General features: G+C 34.9%; 10 non-coding genes across 10 annotated transcripts; all 10 read right to left on the bottom strand.

Moving 5' to 3' along the window:
- Positions 1 to 810: 810 nt before the first annotated feature.
- Positions 811 to 892, bottom strand: TRNAS-AGA (transfer RNA serine (anticodon AGA)). The gene has a single exon. It is a non-coding gene; the product is annotated as a tRNA-Ser (tRNA).
- A 1,345-nt stretch (positions 893 to 2,237) lies between these two features.
- On the bottom strand, positions 2,238 to 2,319 carry TRNAS-AGA (transfer RNA serine (anticodon AGA)). The gene has a single exon. It is a non-coding gene; the product is annotated as a tRNA-Ser (tRNA).
- Positions 2,320 to 3,664: 1,345 nt separating this feature from the next.
- TRNAS-AGA (transfer RNA serine (anticodon AGA)) lies at positions 3,665 to 3,746 on the bottom strand. Its single transcript has one exon. It is a non-coding gene; the product is annotated as a tRNA-Ser (tRNA).
- A 1,345-nt stretch (positions 3,747 to 5,091) lies between these two features.
- Positions 5,092 to 5,173, bottom strand: TRNAS-AGA (transfer RNA serine (anticodon AGA)). The gene has a single exon. It is a non-coding gene; the product is annotated as a tRNA-Ser (tRNA).
- A 1,345-nt stretch (positions 5,174 to 6,518) lies between these two features.
- On the bottom strand, positions 6,519 to 6,600 carry TRNAS-AGA (transfer RNA serine (anticodon AGA)). Its single transcript has one exon. It is a non-coding gene; the product is annotated as a tRNA-Ser (tRNA).
- A 1,345-nt stretch (positions 6,601 to 7,945) lies between these two features.
- TRNAS-AGA (transfer RNA serine (anticodon AGA)) lies at positions 7,946 to 8,027 on the bottom strand. The gene has a single exon. It is a non-coding gene; the product is annotated as a tRNA-Ser (tRNA).
- Positions 8,028 to 9,372: 1,345 nt separating this feature from the next.
- On the bottom strand, positions 9,373 to 9,454 carry TRNAS-AGA (transfer RNA serine (anticodon AGA)). The gene has a single exon. It is a non-coding gene; the product is annotated as a tRNA-Ser (tRNA).
- Positions 9,455 to 10,799: 1,345 nt separating this feature from the next.
- TRNAS-AGA (transfer RNA serine (anticodon AGA)) lies at positions 10,800 to 10,881 on the bottom strand. The gene has a single exon. It is a non-coding gene; the product is annotated as a tRNA-Ser (tRNA).
- A 1,345-nt stretch (positions 10,882 to 12,226) lies between these two features.
- TRNAS-AGA (transfer RNA serine (anticodon AGA)) lies at positions 12,227 to 12,308 on the bottom strand. The gene has a single exon. It is a non-coding gene; the product is annotated as a tRNA-Ser (tRNA).
- A 1,345-nt stretch (positions 12,309 to 13,653) lies between these two features.
- TRNAS-AGA (transfer RNA serine (anticodon AGA)) lies at positions 13,654 to 13,735 on the bottom strand. The gene has a single exon. It is a non-coding gene; the product is annotated as a tRNA-Ser (tRNA).
- Positions 13,736 to 15,000: the final 1,265 nt, after the last annotated feature.

The raw sequence follows: 15,000 nt of genomic DNA, 5'->3' as shown, positions 1-15,000 counted from the left end.
GCGTAGTAACCGAAATCTGTCATTTCACTATGTTTGCAGCACAAGAGAACACAAAAAAGTGCTTTGTAGGTTAAAAATAGAGACCATGAGATGTCACTGACATTTGAACTTGCCTCTCATCAACCTCCTGGCCACAATAACCTCTTGAAATCTAGTGCTCAGGTGGAGATTTTATTTCTGTATTTTGTAGGGATTTAAAAGTCGCTGAGAACAGTCATTTGACTATATTTCTAATAAGATAGATTATGAAGAAAGTGCTTGGTTAGTGAGAAAAAGAAGTCATTAGGTGTTATTGATAATTAAACATCAGAACACCTTAACAACTTGGCTACAAATAAGTGTTTAACACAGTCACAACTCCAAGTGCTTAGCTGAACATTAATTGCTCCATATTTAGAAGGATCTGCAAAATCACTGAGAGCTGTCATTGGACTATGATTTTAACATGAGTCATTTTCTTTAAAGTGTTTAGCAGGTAAGTATATAAAGAAATATTGGATTAACAAACAGTATATCAATGATTAAAGATTCAAGCTTCTCTTCCAAATACTTGTGCATTATTACCCGATCTCAGATTTTCTCTGTAATGACGATAAGCTAAAAAATTGTTGCCAGTGCATGAAACCTTGAATGGATCACTCTGCCATTGACATTCAACTACCACTTGCTAAATAATTTAAATAAACCTCATACGCTGCTGGAACACTTCTGTCCATTTTTCTCTTTCCAGGATTAAATTTAAGATTGATACAAGGTGTAATAACAATTAACCAACCATGCGCATCTTTCAGTGAATATGACAAATTAAACCGTAGTCGGCAGGATTTGAACCTGCGCGGAGTAACCCCAATGGATTTCTAGTCCATCGCCTTAACCACTCGGCCACGACTACTTGTGATGAAAATCGTGTGAGCTGGAAATGACATTTTCTGCATTTTAAGATAATTTCATAATGAGTGGAAACTCTTACTTGACAATGTTTGAAATAATAGAGATTGTTACTAAAGTGCTTTGTAGGTCAGATAAAGAAATCATCAGGTCCCAGCGAGATTAGAACTCGGATCTCTGAATTAAGTGATCAAAAGTGCTTGCCATTACACCAAGTTACCCCTTTCCAAGAGGTTTTTGGAAATAATTCTCTCAGACTTTAGGCCACAAAAGAGTCAATTTGAATTGCATTTATCTGATGGCACCCTGCAACATATTTATTTTGGTTTAAACAGGTAAACACTTCTGTTAAAAAAAAAGAATTTGGAACAAGATTTTTTATCTGATTTATATGCAGAATTAAGTGCATGCTTTGTAAGTTTGTCCAAAGAACCGTGAATTTGGTGCACCTTTGCCTAGTTTCCAAAATAAATGTACAGGAATAAATTTAATAGTGTGCTGATTCACAGATTGAATTTTTTCAGTATTTTAGGGGGATAGCGTAGTAACCGAAATCTGTCATTTCACTATGTTTGCAGCACAAGAGAACACAAAAAAGTGCTTTGTAGGTTAAAAATAGAGACCATGAGATGTCACTGACATTTGAACTTGCCTCTCATCAACCTCCTGGCCACAATAATCTCTTGAAATCTAGTGCTCAGGTGGAGATTTTATTTCTGTATTTTGTAGGGATTTAAAAGTCGCTGAGAACAGTCATTTGACTATATTTGTAATAAGATAGATTATGAAGAAAGTGCTTGGTTAGTGAGAAAAAGAAGTCATTAGGTGTTATTGATAATTAAACATCAGAACACCTTAACAACTTGGCTACAAATAAGTGTTTAACACAGTCACAACTCCAAGTGCTTAGCTGAACATTAATTGCTCCATATTTAGAAGGATCTGCAAAATCACTGAGAGCTGTCATTGGACTATGATTTTAACATGAGTCATTTTCTTTAAAGTGTTTAGCAGGTAAGTATATAAAGAAATATTGGATTAACAAACAGTATATCAATGATTAAAGATTCAAGCTTCTCTTCCAAATACTTGTGCATTATTACCCGATCTCAGATTTTCTCTGTAATGACGATAAGCTAAAAAATTGTTGCCAGTGCATGAAACCTTGAATGGATCACTCTGCCATTGACATTCAACTACCACTTGCTAAATAATTTAAATAAACCTCATACGCTGCTGGAACACTTCTGTCCATTTTTCTCTTTCCAGGATTAAATTTAAGATTGATACAAGGTGTAATAACAATTAACCAACCATGCGCATCTTTCAGTGAATATGACAAATTAAACCCTAGTCGGCAGGATTTGAACCTGCGCGGGGAAACCCCAATGGATTTCTAGTCCATCGCCTTAACCACTCGGCCACGACTACTGGTGATGAAAATCGTGTGAGCTGGAAATGACATTTTCTGCATTTTAAGATAATTTCATAATGAGTGGAAACTCTTACTTGACAATGTTTGAAATAATAGAGATTGTTACTAAAGTGCTTTGTAGGTCAGATAAAGAAATCATCAGGTCCCAGCGAGATTAGAAGTCGGATCTCTGAATTAAGTGATCAAAAGTGCTTGCCATTACACCAAGTTACCCCTTTCCAAGAGGTTTTTGGAAATAATTCTCTCAGACTTTAGGCCACAAAAGAGTCAATTTGAATTGCATTTATCTGATGGCACCCTGCAACATATTTATTTTGGTTTAAACAGGTAAACACTTCTGTTAAAAAAAAAGAATTTGGAACAAGATTTTTTATCTGATTTATATGCAGAATTAAGTGCATGCTTTGTAAGTTTGTCCAAAGAACCGTGAATTTGGTGCACCTTTGCCTAGTTTCCAAAATAAATGTACAGGAATAAATTTAATAGTGTGCTGATTCACAGATTGAATTTTTTCAGTATTTTAGGGGGATAGCGTAGTAACCGAAATCTGTCATTTCACTATGTTTGCAGCACAAGAGAACACAAAAAAGTGCTTTGTAGGTTAAAAATAGAGACCATGAGATGTCACTGACATTTGAACTTGCCTCTCATCAACCTCCTGCCCACAATAACCTCTTGAAATCTAGTGCTCAGGTGGAGATTTTATTTCTGTATTTTGTAGGGATTTAAAAGTCGCTGAGAACAGTCATTTGACTATATTTCTAATAAGATAGATTATGAAGAAAGTGCTTGGTTAGTGAGAAAAAGAAGTCATTAGGTGTTATTGATAATTAAACATCAGAACACCTTAACAACTTGGCTACAAATAAGTGTTTAACACAGTCACAACTCCAAGTGCTTAGCTGAACATTAATTGCTCCATATTTAGAAGGATCTGCAAAATCACTGAGAGCTGTCATTGGACTATGATTTTAACATGAGTCATTTTCTTTAAAGTGTTTAGCAGGTAAGTATATAAAGAAATATTGGATTAACAAACAGTATATCAATGATTAAAGATTCAAGCTTCTCTTCCAAATACTTGTGCATTATTACCCGATCTCAGATTTTCTCTGTAATGACGATAAGCTAAAAAATTGTTGCCAGCGCATGAAACCTTGAATGGATCACTCTGCCATTGACATTCAACTACCACTTGCTAAATAATTTAAATAAACCTCATACGCTGCTGGAACACTTCTGTCCATTTTTCTCTTTCCAGGATTAAATTTAAGATTGATACAAGGTGTAATAACAATTAACCAACCATGTGCATCTTTCAGTGAATATGACAAATTAAACCGTAGTTGGCAGGATTTGAACCTGCGCAGGGAAACCCCAATGGGTTTCTAGTCCATCGTCTTAACCACTCGGCCACAACTACTTGTGATGAAAATCGTGTGAGCTGGAAATGACATTTTCTGCATTTTAAGATAATTTCATAATGAGTGGAAACTCTTACTTGACAATGTTTGAAATAATAGAGATTGTTACTAAAGTGCTTTGTAGGTCAGATAAAGAAATCATCAGGTCCCAGCGAGATTAGAAGTCGGATCTCTGAATTAAGTGATCAAAAGTGCTTGCCATTACACCAAGTTACCCCTTTCCAAGAGGTTTTTGGAAATAATTCTCTCAGACTTTAGGCCACAAAAGAGTCAATTTGAATTGCATTTATCTGATGGCACCCTGCAACATATTTATTTTGGTTTAAACAGGTTAACACTTCTGTTAAAAAAAAAGAATTTGGAACAAGATTTTTTATCTGATTTATATGCAGAATTAAGTGCATGCTTTGTAAGTTTGTCCAAAGAACCGTGAATTTGGTGAACCTTTGCCTAGTTTCCAAAATAAATGTACAGGAATAAATTTAATAGTGTGCTGATTCACAGATTGAATTTTTTCAGTATTTTAGGGGGATAGCGTAGTAACCGAAATCTGTCATTTCACTATGTTTGCAGCACAAGAGAACACAAAAAAGTGCTTTGTAGGTTAAAAATAGAGACCATGAGATGTCACTGACATTTGAACTTGCCTCTCATCAACCTCCTGGCCACAATAACCTCTTGAAATCTAGTGCTCAGGTGGAGATTTTATTTCTGTATTTTGTAGGGATTTAAAAGTCGCTGAGAACAGTCATTTGACTATATTTGTAATAAGATAGATTATGAAGAAAGTGCTTGGTTAGTGAGAAAAAGAAGTCATTAGGTGTTATTGATAATTAAACATCAGAACACCTTAACAACTTGGCTACAAATAAGTGTTTAACACAGTCACAACTCCAAGTGCTTAGCTGAACATTAATTGCTCCATATTTAGAAGGATCTGCAAAATCACTGAGAGCTGTCATTGGACTATGATTTTAACATGAGTCATTTTCTTTAAAGTGTTTAGCAGGTAAGTATATAAAAAAATATTGGATTAACAAACAGTATATCAATGATTAAAGATTCAAGCTTCTCTTCCAAATACTTGTGCATTATTACCCGATCTCAGATTTTCTCTGTAATGACGATAAGCTAAAAAATTGTTGCCAGTGCATGAAACCTTGAATGGATCACTCTGCCATTGACATTCAACTACCACTTGCTAAATAATTTAAATAAACCTCATACGCTGCTGGAACACTTCTGTCCATTTTTCTCTTTCCAGGATTAAATTTAAGATTGATACAAGGTGTAATAACAATTAACCAACCATGTGCATCTTTCAGTGAATATGACAAATTAAACCGTAGTCGGCAGGATTTGAACCTGCGCGTGGAAACCCCGATGGATTTCTAGTCCATCGCCTTAACCACTCGGCCACGACTACTTGTGATGAAAATCGTGTGAGCTGGAAATGACATTTTCTGCATTTTAAGATAATTTCATAATGAGTGGAAACTCTTACTTGACAATGTTTGAAATAATAGAGATTGTTACTAAAGTGCTTTGTAGGTCAGATAAAGAAATCATCAGGTCCCAGCGAGATTAGAACTCGGATCTCTGAATTAAGTGATCAAAAGTGCTTGCCATTACACCAAGTTACCCCTTTCCAAGAGGTTTTTGGAAATAATTCTCTCAGACTTTAGGCCACAAAAGAGTCAATTTGAATTGCATTTATCTGATGGCACCCTGCAACATATTTATTTTGGTTTAAACAGGTAAACACTTCTGTTAAAAAAAAAGAATTTGGAACAAGATTTTTTATCTGATTTATATGCAGAATTAAGTGCATGCTTTGTAAGTTTGTCCAAAGAACCGTGAATTTGGTGCACCTTTGCCTAGTTTCCAAAATAAATGTACAGGAATAAATTTAATAGTGTGCTGATTCACAGATTGAATTTTTTCAGTATTTTAGGGGGATAGCGTAGTAACCGAAATCTGTCATTTCACTATGTTTGCAGCACAAGAGAACACAAAAAAGTGCTTTGTAGGTTAAAAATAGAGACCATGAGATGTCACTGACATTTGAACTTGCCTCTCATCAACCTCCTGGCCACAATAACCTCTTGAAATCTAGTGCTCAGGTGGAGATTTTATTTCTGTATTTTGTAGGGATTTAAAAGTCGCTGAGAACAGTCATTTGACTATATTTCTAATAAAATAGATTATGAAGAAAGTGCTTGGTTAGTGAGAAAAAGAAGTCATTAGGTGTTATTGATAATTAAACATCAGAACACCTTAACAACTTGGCTACAAATAAGTGTTTAACACAGTCACAACTCCAAGTGCTTAGCTGAACATTAATTGCTCCATATTTAGAAGGATCTGCAAAATCACTGAGAGCTGTCATTGGACTATGATTTTAACATGAGTCATTTTCTTTAAAGTGTTTAGCAGGTAAGTATATAAAGAAATATTGGATTAACAAACAGTATATCAATGATTAAAGATTCAAGCTTCTCTTCCAAATACTTGTGCATTATTACCCGATCTCAGATTTTCTCTGTAATGACGATAAGCTAAAAAATTGTTGCCAGTGCATGAAACCTTGAATGGATCACTCTGCCATTTACATTCAACTACCACTTGCTAAATAATTTAAATAAACCTCATACGCTGCTGGAACACTTCTGTCCATTTTTCTCTTTCCAGGATTAAATTTAAGATTGATACAAGGTGTAATAACAATTAACCAACCATGCGCATCTTTCAGTGAATATGACAAATTAAACCGTAGTCGGCAGGATTTGAACCTGCGCGGGGAAACCCAAATGGATTTCTAGTCCATCGCCTTAACCACTCGGCCACGACTACTTGTGATGAAAATCGTGTGAGCTGGAAATGACATTTTCTGCATTTTAAGATAATTTCATAATGAGTGGAAACTCTTACTTGACAATGTTTGAAATAATAGAGATTGTTACTAAAGTGCTTTGTAGGTCAGATAAAGAAATCATCAGGTCCCAGCGAGATTAGAACTCGGATCTCTGAATTAAGTGATCAAAAGTGCTTGCCATTACACCAAGTTACCCCTTTCCAAGAGGTTTTTGGAAATAATTCTCTCAGACTTTAGGCCACAAAAGAGTCAATTTGAATTGCATTTATCTGATGGCACCCTGCAACATATTTATTTTGGTTTAAACAGGTAAACACTTCTGTTAAAAAAAAAGAATTTGGAACAAGATTTTTTATCTGATTTATATGCAGAATTAAGTGCATGCTTTGTAAGTTTGTCCAAAGAACCGTGAATTTGGTGCACCTTTGCCTAGTTTCCAAAATAAATGTACAGGAATAAATTTAATAGTGTGCTGATTCACAGATTGAATTTTTTCAGTATTTTAGGGGGATAGCGTAGTAACCGAAATCTGTCATTTCACTATGTTTGCAGCACAAGAGAACACAAAAAAGTGCTTTGTAGGTTAAAAATAGAGACCATGAGATGTCACTGACATTTGAACTTGCCTCTCATCAACCTCCTGGCCACAATAACCTCTTGAAATCTAGTGCTCAGGTGGAGATTTTATTTCTGTATTTTGTAGGGATTTAAAAGTCGCTGAGAACAGTCATTTGACTATATTTCTAATAAGATAGATTATGAAGAAAGTGCTTGGTTAGTGAGAAAAAGAAGTCATTAGGTGTTATTGATAATTAAACATCAGAACACCTTAACAACTTGGCTACAAATAAGTGTTTAACACAGTCACAACTCCAAGTGCTTAGCTGAACATTAATTGCTCCATATTTAGAAGGATCTGCAAAATCACTGAGAGCTGTCATTGGACTATGATTTTAACATGAGTCATTTTCTTTAAAGTGTTTAGCAGGTAAGTATATAAAGAAATATTGGATTAACAAACAGTATATCAATGATTAAACATTCAAGCTTCTCTTCCAAATACTTGTGCATTATTACCCGATCTCAGATTTTCTCTGTAATGACGATAAGCTAAAAAATTGTTGCCAGTGCATGAAACCTTGAATGGATCACTCTGCCATTTACATTCAACTACCACTTGCTAAATAATTTAAATAAACCTCATACGCTGCTGGAACACTTCGGTCCATTTTTCTCTTTCCAGGATTAAATTTAAGATTGATACAAGGTGTAATAACAATTAACCAACCATGCGCATCTTTCAGTGAATATGACAAATTAAACCGTAGTCGGCAGGATTTGAACCTGCGCGGGGAAACCCCAATGGATTTCTAGTCCATCGCCTTAACCACTCGGCCACGACTACTTGTGATGAAAATCGTGTGAGCTGGAAATGACATTTTCTGCATTTTAAGATAATTTCATAATGAGTGGAAACTCTTACTTGACAATGTTTGAAATAATAGAGATTGTTACTAAAGTGCTTTGTAGGTCAGATAAAGAAATCATCAGGTCCCAGCGAGATTAGAACTCGGATCTCTGAATTAAGTGATCAAAAGTGCTTGCCATTACACCAAGTTACCCCTTTCCAAGAGGTTTTTGGAAATAATTCTCTCAGACTTTAGGCCACAAAAGAGTCAATTTGAATTGCATTTATCTGATGGCACCCTGCAACATATTTATTTTGGTTTAAACAGGTAAACACTTCTGTTAAAAAAAAAGAATTTGGAACAAGATTTTTTATCTGATTTATATGCAGAATTAAGTGCATGCTTTGTAAGTTTGTCCAAAGAACCGTGAATTTGGTGCACCTTTGCCTAGTTTCCAAAATAAATGTACAGGAATAAATTTAATAGTGTGCTGATTCACAGATTGAATTTTTTCAGTATTTTAGGGGGATAGCGTAGTAACCGAAATCTGTCATTTCACTATGTTTGCAGCACAAGAGAACACAAAAAAGTGCTTTGTAGGTTAAAAATAGAGACCATGAGATGTCACTGACATTTGAACTTGCCTCTCATCAACCTCCTGGCCACAATAACCTCTTGAAATCTAGTGCTCAGGTGGAGATTTTATTTCTGTATTTTGTAGGGATTTAAAAGTCGCTGAGAACAGTCATTTGACTATATTTCTAATAAAATAGATTATGAAGAAAGTGCTTGGTTAGTGAGAAAAAGAAGTCATTAGGTGTTATTGATAATTAAACATCAGAACACCTTAACAACTTGGCTACAAATAAGTGTTTAACACAGTCACAACTCCAAGTGCTTAGCTGAACATTAATTGCTCCATATTTAGAAGGATCTGCAAAATCACTGAGAGCTGTCATTGGACTATGATTTTAACATGAGTCATTTTCTTTAAAGTGTTTAGCAGGTAAGTATATAAAGAAATATTGGATTAACAAACAGTATATCAATGATTAAAGATTCAAGCTTCTCTTCCAAATACTTGTGCATTATTACCCGATCTCAGATTTTCTCTGTAATGACGATAAGCTAAAAAATTGTTGCCAGTGCATGAAACCTTGAATGGATCACTCTGCCATTTACATTCAACTACCACTTGCTAAATAATTTAAATAAACCTCATACGCTGCTGGAACACTTCTGTCCATTTTTCTCTTTCCAGGATTAAATTTAAGATTGATACAAGGTGTAATAACAATTAACCAACCATGCGCATCTTTCAGTGAATATGACAAATTAAACCGTAGTCGGCAGGATTTGAACCTGCGCGGGGAAACCCCAATGGATTTCTAGTCCATCGCCTTAACCACTCGGCCACGACTACTTGTGATGAAAATCGTGTGAGCTGGAAATGACATTTTCTGCATTTTAAGATAATTTCATAATGAGTGGAAACTCTTACTTGACAATGTTTGAAATAATAGAGATTGTTACTAAAGTGCTTTGTAGGTCAGATAAAGAAATCATCAGGTCCCAGCGAGATTAGAAGTCGGATCTCTGAATTAAGTGATCAAAAGTGCTTGCCATTACACCAAGTTACCCCTTTCCAAGAGGTTTTTGGAAATAATTCTCTCAGACTTTAGGCCACAAAAGAGTCAATTTGAATTGCATTTATCTGATGGCACCCTGCAACATATTTATTTTGGTTTAAACAGGTAAACACTTGTGTTAAAAAAAAAGAATTTGGAACAAGATTTTTTATCTGATTTATATGCAGAATTAAGTGCATGCTTTGTAAGTTTGTCCAAAGAACCGTGAATTTGGTGCACCTTTGCCTAGTTTCCAAAATAAATGTACAGGAATAAATTTAATAGTGTGCTGATTCACAGATTGAATTTTTTCAGTATTTTAGGGGGATAGCGTAGTAACCGAAATCTGTCATTTCACTATGTTTGCAGCACAAGAGAACACAAAAAAGTGCTTTGTAGGTTAAAAATAGAGACCATGAGATGTCACTGACATTTGAACTTGCCTCTCATCAACCTCCTGGCCACAATAACCTCTTGAAATCTAGTGCTCAGGTGGAGATTTTATTTCTGTATTTTGTAGGGATTTAAAAGTCGCTGAGAACAGTCATTTGACTATATTTCTAATAAGATAGATTATGAAGAAAGTGCTTGGTTAGTGAGAAAAAGAAGTCATTAGGTGTTATTGATAATTAAACATCAGAACACCTTAACAACTTGGCTACAAATAAGTGTTTAACACAGTCACAACTCCAAGTGCTTAGCTGAACATTAATTGCTCCATATTTAGAAGGATCTGCAAAATCACTGAGAGCTGTCATTGGACTATGATTTTAACATGAGTCATTTTCTTTAAAGTGTTTAGCAGGTAAGTATATAAAGAAATATTGGATTAACAAACAGTATATCAATGATTAAAGATTCAAGCTTCTCTTCCAAATACTTGTGCATTATTACCCGATCTCAGATTTTCTCTGTAATGACGATAAGCTAAAAAATTGTTGCCAGTGCATGAAACCTTGAATGGATCACTCTGCCATTTACATTCAACTACCACTTGCTAAATAATTTAAATAAACCTCATACGCTGCTGGAACACTTCTGTCCATTTTTCTCTTTCCAGGATTAAATTTAAGATTGATACAAGGTGTAATAACAATTAACCAACCATGCGCATCTTTCAGTGAATATGACAAATTAAACCGTAGTCGGCAGGATTTGAACCTGTGCGGTGAAACCCCAATGGATTTCTAGTCCATCGCCTTAACCACTCGGCCACGACTACTTGTGATGAAAATCGTGTGAGCTGGAAATGACATTTTCTGCATTTTAAGATAATTTCATAATGAGTGGAAACTCTTACTTGACAATGTTTGAAATAATAGAGATTGTTACTAAAGTGCTTTGTAGGTCAGATAAAGAAATCATCAGGTCCCAGCGAGATTAGAACTCGGATCTCTGAATTAAGTGATCAAAAGTGCTTGCCATTACACCAAGTTACCCCTTTCCAAGAGGTTTTTGGAAATAATTCTCTCAGACTTTAGGCCACAAAAGAGTCAATTTGAATTGCATTTATCTGATGGCACCCTGCAACATATTTATTTTGGTTTAAACAGGTAAACACTTCTGTTAAAAAAAAAGAATTTGGAACAAGATTTTTTATCTGATTTATATGCAGAATTAAGTGCATGCTTTGTAAGTTTGTCCAAAGAACCGTGAATTTGGTGCACCTTTGCCTAGTTTCCAAAATAAATGTACAGGATAAAATTTAATAGTGTGCTGATTCACAGATTGAATTTTTTCAGTATTTTAGGGGGATAGCGTAGTAACCGAAATCTGTCATTTCACTATGTTTGCAGCACAAGAGAACACAAAAAAGTGCTTTGTAGGTTAAAAATAGAGACCATGAGATGTCACTGACATTTGAACTTGCCTCTCATCAACCTCCTGGCCATAATAACCTCTTGAAATCTAGTGCTCAGGTGGAGATTTTATTTCTGTATTTTGTAGGGATTTAAAAGTCGCTGAGAACAGTCATTTGACTATATTTCTAATAAGATAGATTATGAAGAAAGTGCTTGGTTAGTGAGAAAAAGAAGTCATTAGGTGTTATTGATAATTAAACATCAGAACACCTTAACAACTTGGCTACAAATAAGTGTTTAACACAGTCACAACTCCAAGTGCTTAGCTGAACATTAATTGCTCCATATTTAGAAGGATCTGCAAAATCACTGAGAGCTGTCATTGGACTATGATTTTAACATGAGTCATTTTCTTTAAAGTGTTTAGCAGGTAAGTATATAAAGAAATATTGGATTAACAAACAGTATATCAATGATTAAACATTCAAGCTTCTCTTCCAAATACTTGTGCATTATTACCCGATCTCAGATTTTCTCTGTAATGACGATAAGCTAAAAAATTGTTGCCAGTGCATGAAACCTTGAATGGATCACTCTGCCATTTACATTCAACTACCACTTGCTAAATAATTTAAATAAACCTCATACGCTGCTGGAACACTTCTGTCCATTTTTCTCTTTCCAGGATTAAATTTAAGATTGATACAAGGTGTAATAACAATTAACCAACCATGCGCATCTTTCAGTGAATATGACAAATTAAACCGTAGTCGGCAGGATTTGAACCTGCGCGGGGTAACCCCAATGGATTTCTAGTCCATCGCCTTAACCACTCGGCCACGACTACTTGTGATGAAAATCGTGTGAGCTGGAAATGACATTTTCTGCATTTTAAGATAATTTCATAATGAGTGGAAACTCTTACTTGACAATGTTTGAAATAATAGAGATTGTTACTAAAGTGCTTTGTAGGTCAGATAAAGAAATCATCAGGTCCCAGCGAGATTAGAACTCGGATCTCTGAATTAAGTGATCAAAAGTGCTTGCCATTACACCAAGTTACCACTTTCCAAGAGGTTTTTGGAAATAATTCTCTCAGACTTTAGGCCACAAAAGAGTCAATTTGAATTGCATTTATCTGATGGCACCCTGCAACATATTTATTTTGGTTTAAACAGGTAAACACTTCTGTTAAAAAAAAAGAATTTGGAACAAGATTTTTTATCTGATTTATATGCAGAATTAAGTGCATGCTTTGTAAGTTTGTCCAAAGAACCGTGAATTTGGTGAACCTTTGCCTAGTTTCCAAAATAAATGTACAGGAATAAATTTAATAGTGTGCTGATTCACAGATTGAATTTTTTCAGTATTTTAGGGGGATAGCGTAGTAACCGAAATCTGTCATTTCACTATGTTTGCAGCACAAGAGAACACAAAAAAGTGCTTTGTAGGTTAAAAATAGAGACCATGAGATGTCACTGACATTTGAACTTGCCTCTCATCAACCTCCTGGCCACAATAACCTCTTGAAATCTAGTGCTCAGGTGGAGATTTTATTTCTGTATTTTGTAGGGATTTAAAAGTCGCTGAGAACAGTCATTTGACTATATTTCTAATAAGATAGATTATGAAGAAAGTGCTTGGTTAGTGAGAAAAAGAAGTCATTAGGTGTTATTGATAATTAAACATCAGAACACCTTAACAACTTGGCTACAAATAAGTGTTTAACACAGTCACAACTCCAAGTGCTTAGCTGAACATTAATTGCTCCATATTTAGAAGGATCTGCAAAATCACTGAGAGCTGTCATTGGACTATGATTTTAACATGAGTCATTTTCTTTAAAGTGTTTAGCAGGTAAGTATATAAAGAAATATTGGATTAACAAACAGTATATCAATGATTAAAGATTCAAGCTTCTCTTCCAAATACTTGTGCATTATTACCCGATCTCAGATTTTCTCTGTAATGACGATAAGCTAAAAAATTGTTGCCAGCGCATGAAACCTTGAATGGATCACTCTGCCATTGACATTCAACTACCACTTGCTAAATAATTTAAATAAACCTCATACGCTGCTGGAACACTTCTGTCCATTTTTCTCTTTCCAGGATTAAATTTAAGATTGATACAAGGTGTAATAACAATTAACCAACCATGTGCATCTTTCAGTGAATATGACAAATTAAACCGTAGTTGGCAGGATTTGAACCTGCGCAGGGAAACCCCAATGGGTTTCTAGTCCATCGTCTTAACCACTCGGCCACAACTACTTGTGATGAAAATCGTGTGAGCTGGAAATGACATTTTCTGCATTTTAAGATAATTTCATAATGAGTGGAAACTCTTACTTGACAATGTTTGAAATAATAGAGATTGTTACTAAAGTGCTTTGTAGGTCAGATAAAGAAATCATCAGGTCCCAGCGAGATTAGAAGTCGGATCTCTGAATTAAGTGATCAAAAGTGCTTGCCATTACACCAAGTTACCCCTTTCCAAGAGGTTTTTGGAAATAATTCTCTCAGACTTTAGGCCACAAAAGAGTCAATTTGAATTGCATTTATCTGATGGCACCCTGCAACATATTTATTTTGGTTTAAACAGGTTAACACTTCTGTTAAAAAAAAAGAATTTGGAACAAGATTTTTTATCTGATTTATATGCAGAATTAAGTGCATGCTTTGTAAGTTTGTCCAAAGAACCGTGAATTTGGTGAACCTTTGCCTAGTTTCCAAAATAAATGTACAGGAATAAATTTAATAGTGTGCTGATTCACAGATTGAATTTTTTCAGTATTTTAGGGGGATAGCGTAGTAACCGAAATCTGTCATTTCACTATGTTTGCAGCACAAGAGAACACAAAAAAGTGCTTTGTAGGTTAAAAATAGAGACCATGAGATGTCACTGACATTTGAACTTGCCTCTCATCAACCTCCTGGCCACAATAACCTCTTGAAATCTAGTGCTCAGGTGGAGATTTTATTTCTGTATTTTGTAGGGATTTAAAAGTCGCTGAGAACAGTCATTTGACTATATTTGTAATAAGATAGATTATGAAGAAAGTGCTTGGTTAGTGAGAAAAAGAAGTCATTAGGTGTTATTGATAATTAAACATCAGAACACCTTAACAACTTGGCTACAAATAAGTGTTTAACACAGTCACAACTCCAAGTGCTTAGCTGAACATTAATTGCTCCATATTTAGAAGGATCTGCAAAATCACTGAGAGCTGTCATTGGACTATGATTTTAACATGAGTCATTTTCTTTAAAGTGTTTAGCAGGTAAGTATATAAAAAAATATTGGATTAACAAACAGTATATCAATGATTAAAGATTCAAGCTTCTCTTCCAAATACTTGTGCATTATTACCCGATCTCAGATTTTCTCTGTAATGACGATAAGCTAAAAAATTGTTGCCAGTGCATGAAACCTTGAATGGATCACTCTGCCATTGACATTCAACTACCACTTGCTAAATAATTTAAATAAACCTCATACGCTGCTGGAACACTTCTGTCCATTTTTCTCTTTCCAG

Source organism: Mixophyes fleayi, chromosome 10, assembly GCF_038048845.1.
Source record: "Mixophyes fleayi isolate aMixFle1 chromosome 10, aMixFle1.hap1, whole genome shotgun sequence".
Lineage (NCBI taxonomy): Eukaryota > Metazoa > Chordata > Amphibia > Anura > Limnodynastidae > Mixophyes > Mixophyes fleayi.
The sequence above is the reverse complement of the archived record's forward strand: the minus strand, read 5'-3'. Positions and strand labels throughout refer to the sequence as shown.